The following is a 9,176-nucleotide window of genomic DNA, read 5'->3' on the forward strand; positions in this document are numbered from 1 at the left end:
TTTTTTTTGAGTCGGAGTTTCGCTCTTGTTACCCAGGCTGGAGTGCAATGGCGCAATCTCGGCGCAATCTCGGCTCACTGCAACCTCCGCCTCCTGGGTTCAGGCAATTCTCCTGCCTCAGCCTCCTGAGTAGCTGGGATTACAGGCATGCGCCACCATGCTCAGCTAATTTTTTGTATTTTTAGTAGAGACGGGGTTTCACCATTTTGACCAGGATGGTCTCGATCTCTTGACCTCGTGATCCACCCGCCTCGGCCTCCCAAAGTGCTGGGATTACAGGGGTGAGCCACCGCGCCTGGTCGGATATCCTACTTCTTAAAGGACATAATGCTAAGTGAAATAAGCCAGTTACAAGTAGACAAACACTTTATGATTCCACTTGTAGGAGAAACCTAGGGTAGTCAAATTCAGAGACGGAAAGTAGAATGGTGGTTGCCAGGGGTTGTGGGGCGGAGGAATAGGAAATTATCGTTTAATGGGTACAGAGTTTCAGTTTGGCAAGATGAAAAGAATTCTAGAGGCTGTGTTGATGGCTACACGACAGTGTGAACTGTACTTAGTACCACTGAACTGTATACCTCAAGATGGTTTCTGAAATTTTATGTTATATATATTTTACCATAATTAACATTTTTAAAAAACGTTTGAGTTGTTAGAGGAGTCAGAAAAGGGCCAGTGTGGCTAAAGTGTGTAGGGAATGATGGGGAGGTAGGAAACGAAGTTGGGGAGGTAGGAAACGAAGTTAAGAAGATGGGCAGAGGGCTGGATGTGGTGACTCATGCCTGTAATCCCAGCAATTTGGGAAGCAGAGGTGGGTGCATTGCCTAAGGTCAGGAGTTCGAGACCAATTTAGGCAACATGGTGAAACCCTATCTCTACTAGAAATACAAAAATTAGTTGGGCATAATGGCATGCACCTGTAATCCCAGTTATTTGGGAGACTGAGGCACAAGAATCACTTGAACCCAGGAGGTGGAGGTTGCAGTGAGCCGAGATCGTGCCATTGCACTCCATCTGGTCAACAAGAGCGAAACTCCACCTCAAAAAATAAAAATAAATCATGACTCATTCAAATATAGAATGGAGGGCTGGGAATGGTGGCTTACATTTATAATCCCAACACTTTCGGAGGCTGAGGCAGGTAGATGGCTTGAGCCCTGGAGTTCGAGACCAGCCTGGGCAATAAGGTGAAACCCTGTCTCTACAAAAAATACAAAAATTAGCAGGGCATGGTGGTGTGTGCCTGTAGTCCCAGCTACTTGAGAGGCTGAGGTGGGTGGATGGCATGAACCTAGAGGTGGAGGTTGCATCTAGCCAAGATCGCACCAATGAACTCCAGCCTGGGTCACAGAGTAAGACCCCATCTCACACAAAACAAAAAGCAAAACAAAACAAACAAATATAGAATAGACACGTCAGAAATGTGTTCAACTTGTAAAAGAGGAAACAGTCGGATGGTGAAGTTGGTTCAGGGAACGTTTTGAGGAAGTAGGTACTTGAGGAAGTGGGAAATTTAGATACAAAACTAGTTAATCTTCTGCAGTGTAATAAGAACTATAAGCTATGGGAGTCTCTTTTGTCCTAGAGAAATAATTCGAAACTCTGCTGGATAAGGGCAGGCGCCATGGCTCATGCCTGTAATACCAGCATTTTGGGAGGCCAAGGTAGGCCAACGTAGGTCAGGAGTTCAAGATCAGTCTAGCCAACATGGTAAAACCCATATTTACCAAAAATATTTAAAAAAAAAAAGTTGGCTGGTGGAACATGCCTGTAGTCCCAGCTACTCAGGAGCCTGAGGCAGGAGAATTGCTTGAACCCGGTAGGTGGAGGTTGTTGTAAGCTGAGATCATACCACTGCACTTTAGCCTAGGCAACAGAGTGAGACTCCATCTCAAAAACAAACAAAAAACAACCAGAAACTCTACTGAACAAAAATCTGGGCCTCTAATCAATCAATACCTATGCAAACAAACAAACATTCCCTGGCCTATATAAGTGCTGGTAGGCCACATCGAGCCTAGCTGCTTGTGTTTGTAATAAGATTTTAATTTTATTATTTTTAAAAATAAGAGGCCTGCCGGGCGCGGTGGCTCACGCCTGTAATCCCAGCACTTTGGGAGGCCGAGGCGGGTGGATCACGAGGTCGAGAGATCGAGACCATCCTGGTCAACATAGTGAAACCCCGTCTCTACTAAAAATACAAAAAATTAGCTGGGCATGGTGGTGCGTGCCTGTAATCCCGGCTACTCAGGAGGCTGAGGCAGGAGAATTGCCTGAACCCAGGAGGCGGAGGTTGCGGTGAGCCGAGATCGCGCCATTGCACTCCAGCCTGGGTAACATGAGTGAAACTCCGTCTCAAAAAAAAAAAAAAATAAGAGGCCGGATGCTGTGGCTCAGGCCTATAATCCTAGCACTTTGGGAGGCCAAGGCAGCAGATCATGAGGTCAGAAGTTCAGGATAAGCCTGGCCAACATGGCGAAAACCCATCTCTACTAAAAGTACAAAAATTAGCTGGTCATGGTGGCAGGCGCCTGTAATCCCAGCTACTCAGGAGGCTGAGGCAGGAGAATTGCTTGAACCCGGGAGGCAGAGGTTGCAGTGAGCCGAGATTGTGCCACTGCACTCCAGCCTGGGCAGAAAGAGCGAGACCTGGCCGGGAGTGGTGGCTCACGCCTGTAATCCAAGCACCTTGGAGGCCAAGGCAGGCAGATCACCTGAGGTCGGGAGTTCAAGACCAGCCTGACAAACATGGTTAAAAAAAAAAAAAAAAAAAGAGTGAGACCCTGCCTCAAAAAAGAAAAGAAAAATAAGAGATGGAGTCTCACTATGTTGGTCTTGAACTATTGGCCTCAAGCAATCCTCCCGCCTCTGCCTCCCAAAGTGCTGGGATTACAGGTGTGAGCCACCATGCCTGACCTATAATAAAGTTTTATTGGAACACAGCCACACCCAATTATTTCTATATCGCCTGAGGCTGCTTTTGCTGTACAGAGATTGAGGACCATGATGACCAATAGAGTTGAGTAGACAACAGACAGGAGACAGCCCACAAAACCTAAAATATTTGCTATCTGGACATTTACGGAGTTCGCTGATCCCTGCTAGAGAATTAAGTAATCTTTGGGTGAGCTTGTGAAACAAAGTCCTAGATGACATTGAAAGGACTACAGTGCCCTGTCTTGGTCTTATTTCCAAAATTTGGATAATTTTTCTTAAAAAGGATGTTTGGCTTAAAAACTGGTGGGGCATTTTGAACTGTTTTCCCTGGTCTGTATTTCCTAAATCCTCCTGTTCACTCACCCACAACCCTGCCACTTCTTTCTGCATTGGTGACAATGCCCCTTAGTATCTGTCAAACTTGAATAACGAGATTCAGAAAATATGATTAAGTATGGAGTTTATTCTACTGCAAGGCTGGAGGATGGTCACCTGGAAACACAGACTCCAAAGAAATGGGGTCAATGCTGGAAAGAGGGGGAAGCTAAGGTTTCACTTACATAGATAGAAACAGTTTCAGCTGAGTTGCAACATTTTCCACATAAGGCCCATACATATGTTACAGTGATTTGATTAAAACAGCTTGCTACATTTCAAGGAAGTTGCTTTAACATTCTGTGAAGAGGAGTAATGTCCTTAGAGGGTCTTATCTCTGGTGCTAGTAGGTAATTTCTTTCTTTTTTATTTATTTATTTTTTAGACAGAGTCTCACTCTATCCCCCAGGCTGGAGTGCAGTGGCATGATCTTGGCTCACTGCAACCCCCACCTCGAGTTCAAGTGATTCTTCTGCCTCAGCCTCCTGAGTAGCTGGGATTACAGGTGCCCACAACCACACCCGGCTAATTTTTTAGTAGAAACCAGGTTTTGCCATATTGGCCAGGCTGCTCTCCAGCTCGCTCCTGACCTTGGGTAATCCACCTGCCTCGGCCTCCCAAAATTCTGGGATGGCAGTTGTGAGCCGCCACACCTGGCCTACTGGGTCACAATCACTTGCAGGACAGAGCAGAAGTTGCAACTGCATACTACATGACCACATTCCTCTCAAGGCTCAGAAGAAAGTTCCAAGAGCTTTAAGTTTGAATCATTTAATTTAAAATATCCCACTGGCGGGGTGTGGTGGCTCACGCCTGTAATCCCAGCACTTTGGGAGGCTGAGGCAGGTGGATCACCTGAGGTCAGGAGCTTGAGACCAACCTGGCCAATGTGGTAAACCTTGTCTCTACCAAAAATACAAAAATTAGCTGGGTGTGGTGGCAGGTGTGTCTGGACCCAGAAACAGCAGTGGTCAAGCACTGTAATTACAAGCCTATAATCCCAGCTACTCGGGAGGCTGAGGCAGGAGAATCGTTTGAACTCGGGGGGTGGAGGTTGCAGTGAACCGCGATAATGCCACTGCACTCCAGCCTGGGCAACAAGAGCAAAACTCCATCTAAAAGGAATATAAATATATATACACAGGCACCAGCATTGCCCTCTCATAACTTCTAACAGTTCTAGAGCTTCATTCCAAGGAGCTGAGGGGTCCTCCCAAGAAAAGCTTCCATGAGAATGGGCCTTCAATTATACACATATGTGTGTGTGTGTGTGTGTGTGTGTGTATACATATATATAGTATATATATGTATATATGTGTGTGCATACACACACACACACACACACACACACACACACATATATATATACACACACACATATAAAATATCCCAGCTCTCAGCCAGGCATGGTGGCTCACACCTGTAGTCCCAGCACTTTGGGAGGCTGAGGTGGGTGGATCACCTGAGCTCAGGAGTTCAAGACCAGCCTGGCCAACATGGCATACCCCATCTCTACTAAAAATACAAAAATTAGCTAGGTGTGGTGGCAGGCACCTGTAGTCCCAGCTACTTGGGAGGGTGAGGCACAAGAATCACCTGAGCTCGGGAGGCAGAGGTTTCAGTGAGCCTAGATCGCGCCACTGCACAGCAGCCAGGGGAATAGAATGAGACTCCATCTCAAAATAAATAAATCATAATTTTTAAAAATCCTAGCTCTTTTCTCTGAGGGTAGAACTTATGAAAGGCTCTTTTTAAGTGCAAGTAGGCCTGGAAAGCAACTGGTGGTGAATGATGTCCTTTGCAACATCGTTTTTGCTTGAGAAGGCATTCTGTTTCTGACTCTTGTTAAGTCTTCTGTAATTGAAGGCCCATTCTCATGGAAGCTTTTCTTGGGAGGACCCTTAGCTCCTTGGAATGAAGCTCTAGAACTGTTGGAAGTTCTGAGAGGGCAATGCTGGTGCCTGCTTGACCACTGCTGTTTCTGGCTTCAGGTGCATAGTAAGTGCTCAATAAATATTTGTTGAGTGATCTAGAGCCAGTGAAAGAATAGCATTGTCTCCTCTGCTCAGGGTCAACCCTGTGAGAGGAACCAAGTTTTGGTGACAAAGGCTGCCATCTGCAGGGAATAGGTGAAAAGGCATTATTCAGAATTGCTAAATCCTGAGGACAATGCAGTCAATTTCAAGGCAAGTTTAACACATATTTTCTCCTTTCGCTTTCTGCAAAATGAATCAACCTTATCTTGTCTTTTCCAATTAAGGAAACCTTAACCCTTTCTCATATAACTTTTTTTTTAGTTTAATAGACATTTATTCCTTTAGTTGAACCTCTACACAATAAAATGTATTACTTAAGATCTTTTCTTGAGAAGAAATTTAGGCCTCAAGAACTTTTATGAACTTGCTGAGTACTCCTGGAAATCAATTAACTGAGCCTTTTGAAACCCCTAGAGAAGATAGGAGAAAACTGCGTTCAGAAAAATGAGCATTTAAATTAAGTCAGCAGTCAGAATTTACAGTTGGGCAATTTCTTGTCTACCTGTTTTTTCTTGACACTCAAATTCACCCTGGAAAACAGTAGCCTAGCCTCCGGAAAGACATGAAGCAAACAAAACTGCATTGTGGTGGTATTGCTTACAGCCAAAGCGGGAGCACAGGTGATGGCCCAACTTTGTGGAATGCTATGGATTTTTAGGGTAGTTTGGCCAGGAACAAGAGAAATAACTGCAGAAAACACATACGGTTAGAAACCATGTACTCGGATGACTTTTCTTTAAGTCTATGGGAGTGGACACAGTGGGTAACCCAAGTTATTTTAAGACTGACTGGATGAAGAATGAGGAACTTCTAGCCAACTATTTTCCCCACCAATGTGACTGAAGGGGTTCATGATCACAAATTAGTGTTATGGTTAAGTATTTTTAGGGTTGACTTCTAAGCTTACACTTGAAAGATATTTATCTGATGGTCACTGGCTGGCCAGCTTCCCACCCTAGCACTGATTACTAGCTTACCAACTTTGAGGCTAGTAACTTTATCTAACATTCAATTTCAAAACACACCGGTGTTAATACCATTAACCAATAACCAATAACCAATACCAATAACCAATGAATGCCATGAAGCCATGGCACTGAACCAGGAGTTTTATCTTTTATGTGAACTTAAGATGGTACTGTGGAGACCCAGGCAATTTTCTTCAGGCTAACCCAGATTTGTGCCCCTAATTTTCTAAATATAATCATGACATAGTTAAGATGTCATCCTCCCACCCTACAACTTCTAAAGCAAAGCCCAACTTAAAAAGCCTGTACCAGCCGGGCGCGGTGGCTCACGCCTGTAATCCCAGCACTTTGGGAGGCCGAGGCGGGTGGATCACAAGGTCAAGAGATCGAGACCATCCTGGTCAACATGGTGAAACCCCGTCTCTACTAAAACTACAAAAAATTAGCTGGGCATGGTGGTGCATGCCTGTAATCCCAGCTACTCAGGAGGCTGAGGCGGGAGAATTGCCTGAACCCAGGAGGCGGAGGTTGCGGTGAGCCGAGATCGCGCCATTGCACTCCAGCCTGGGTAACAAGAGCGAAACTCCGTCTCAAAAAAAAAAAAAAAAAAAAAAAAAAAAAAAAAAAGCCTGTACCTGCCAAACTAAAATACAATCCCAGCCACTTTAAACCAGCAGAGGATTGCCATCACCCCAATAAAGCTGCAGGTTTCATCACATGCACCAGACAAATCTACAGGACTAGTTTCAGTACTCTTCTTTTAAAGAGCTTATTTTAAATCTATTATACCACACAGTATGTTTTATACACTGACATATAACCCCCAATAAGATAAAGAAAAGACAAAAATGTTTATCTTATTAGAAACAACATATATCACGTATTGTCTTCAAACATTATTGTACTTTAACTTTCTTAATTTGACAAAGCCTTCATGAAGCAATCAGCAGACTAATTTTAACAGACAAAGAACACCTGTAAGCAGACATGACTGTCCTAAATTGTTTTTTAGGTATGAATTCTACAAACTTTACTTATATTAGCAGTAACGGTGGAGCTGGAGAGTATTGTGCCTTCTCCAAGCTGCCCCGTGAGAACCACCAACAGTGTGGTGGAACTTATGGTCCTTTCCAAGGCCACAGCTCTTTCGGCCTGCAGATGTCAGCCCACGCATCTCCCTGTGCTTGCGGACTGGTTTGGTGATCCATTGGGTGTCAGGATTTCTTCTGATAGCTTTATGGGATGGATCAATGAGAATAACCTCAAAAAATTTGTATGTGGAATCTTCGCCAACCCAGTAGGAATTCAGGACTCTTAGAGCCCCACAGTGGTGTCCAGTTTGCTCCTCTGCAACAGACTGAAGTCTTCCAGCAAACTTCAGCTGGTTAACACCATGATGGACAGGCTTGCCGTAAGTTGCACCCTTAGGAACTAGGCGTTTTCGGCCACCACAGCAAACACGAATCCTATATATAACGTAACCTTGCTTTGCCTTGTAGCCCGGTCGGCCCTCTTTATCAGGCCAGGTGGGGCGGGGAGCCCGTGGAGAGCAGAGAGCTGGTGGTACTGCCAGCAGCGGACCCTCAGAAGAAAGCGCATGACATCAGACTGCTTCTTTCTCCATAGCTCCTGGATGTACTTGTATGCACCCATTTGGATTACCTGATGGCTGCCGCCAGATGGAAAGGGCCATATAACCTTTTTATACCTTTTCTTCCTTCTTCTTTTTGCCCAGGATGCTTTTTTTTGAGACAGGGTTTCACTCTTTTTGCCCAGGCTGGAGTGCAATGGCACGATATCGGCTCACCACAACCTCCGCCTCCAGGGTTCAAGAAATTCTCCTACCTCAACCTCCCAAGTAGCTGGGACTACAGGCATGAGCCACCATGCCCAGCTAATTTTTGCATTTTTTAGTAGAGACGGGGGTTTCACCATGTTGACCAGGATGGTCTCCATCTCTTGACCTCGTGATCCACCTGCCTCGGCCTCCCAAAGTGCTGGGATTATAGGCATGAGCCACCTCACCTGGCCTTTTTTTTCTTGAGACAGAATCTCGCTCTGTCGCCCAGGCTGGAGTACAGTGACACAATCTTGGCTTACTGTAACCTCTGCCTCCCGGGTTCAAGTGATTTTCCTGCCTCAGCCTCCAGAGTAGATGAAACTACTGGTTTGTACCACCATGCCCAGCTAATTTTTTTGTATTTTTAGTAGAGACGGGGTTTCAATGTGTTAGCCAGGATGGTCTCCATCTCCTGACCTCAGGATCTGCCCGCCTCAGCCTCCCAAAGTGCTGGGATTACAGGCATGAGCCACTGTGTCCTGTCATTTTTTTTTTTTTTAATGGAGACAAGGTCTTGCTCTGTCACCCAGGCTGAAGTGCAGTGGCATGATCATAGCTCACTGCAGCTTCCAACTCCAGGGCTCAGGCAATCCTCCCACCTTAGCCCCAGAGTGGCTAGAACTGGTGTGTGGCACCACATCCAGCCAATTTCTTTTTGTTTTTTGTGAAGAAAGGGTCTTGCTACATTGTCCGGGCTGCATTGTGAAGCTTTTTGAGGGCTTATTTAGCTATGCCCTGGTGTGTACTGCATATACCATGCTGTGTGCACAAGACTGGTACCTAGATATCACTATTTCCCTGTTTAATAGATGAAGAATCTGAACACAGAAAGCATGCCCAAAGTTATACCGCTAGCAAGTAGCAGAAATAGGGATTTGAACCAAAACACTGTGGCTCCAGAAAGTGTGCTTCTTTTTTTTTTTTTTTTTTTTTTTTAATAAATACACGTGTTTGGTGAGTGAGGGGCACAGAGGGGGGGGAGAGAGGGGGGGCGGTACACACCTGGTATGGGGTTGGAGG

The 9,176-nt window shown here is 45.3% G+C and overlaps 2 pseudogenes across 1 annotated transcript in view; both read right to left on the bottom strand.

The window, feature by feature from the left end:
* Positions 1-7,197: 7,197 nt before the first annotated feature.
* LOC116524200 lies at positions 7,198-7,984 on the bottom strand (annotated as a pseudogene).
* A 900-nt stretch (positions 7,985-8,884) lies between these two features.
* LOC116554976 overlaps positions 8,885-9,176 on the bottom strand; it is a 1,529-nt pseudogene continuing 1,237 nt past the window's right edge. Inside the window, exon 2 of the transcript XR_004270334.1 lies at positions 8,885-8,954. The product of XR_004270334.1 is annotated as a spermidine synthase pseudogene (transcript). The remainder of the gene's footprint in view (positions 8,955-9,176) is intronic.

The sequence above is a fragment of the Sapajus apella genome, unplaced genomic scaffold (assembly GCF_009761245.1).
Source record: "Sapajus apella isolate SASKATOON/1434 unplaced genomic scaffold, GSC_monkey_1.0 scaffold2, whole genome shotgun sequence".
Taxonomy (NCBI): Eukaryota; Metazoa; Chordata; class Mammalia; order Primates; family Cebidae; genus Sapajus; species Sapajus apella.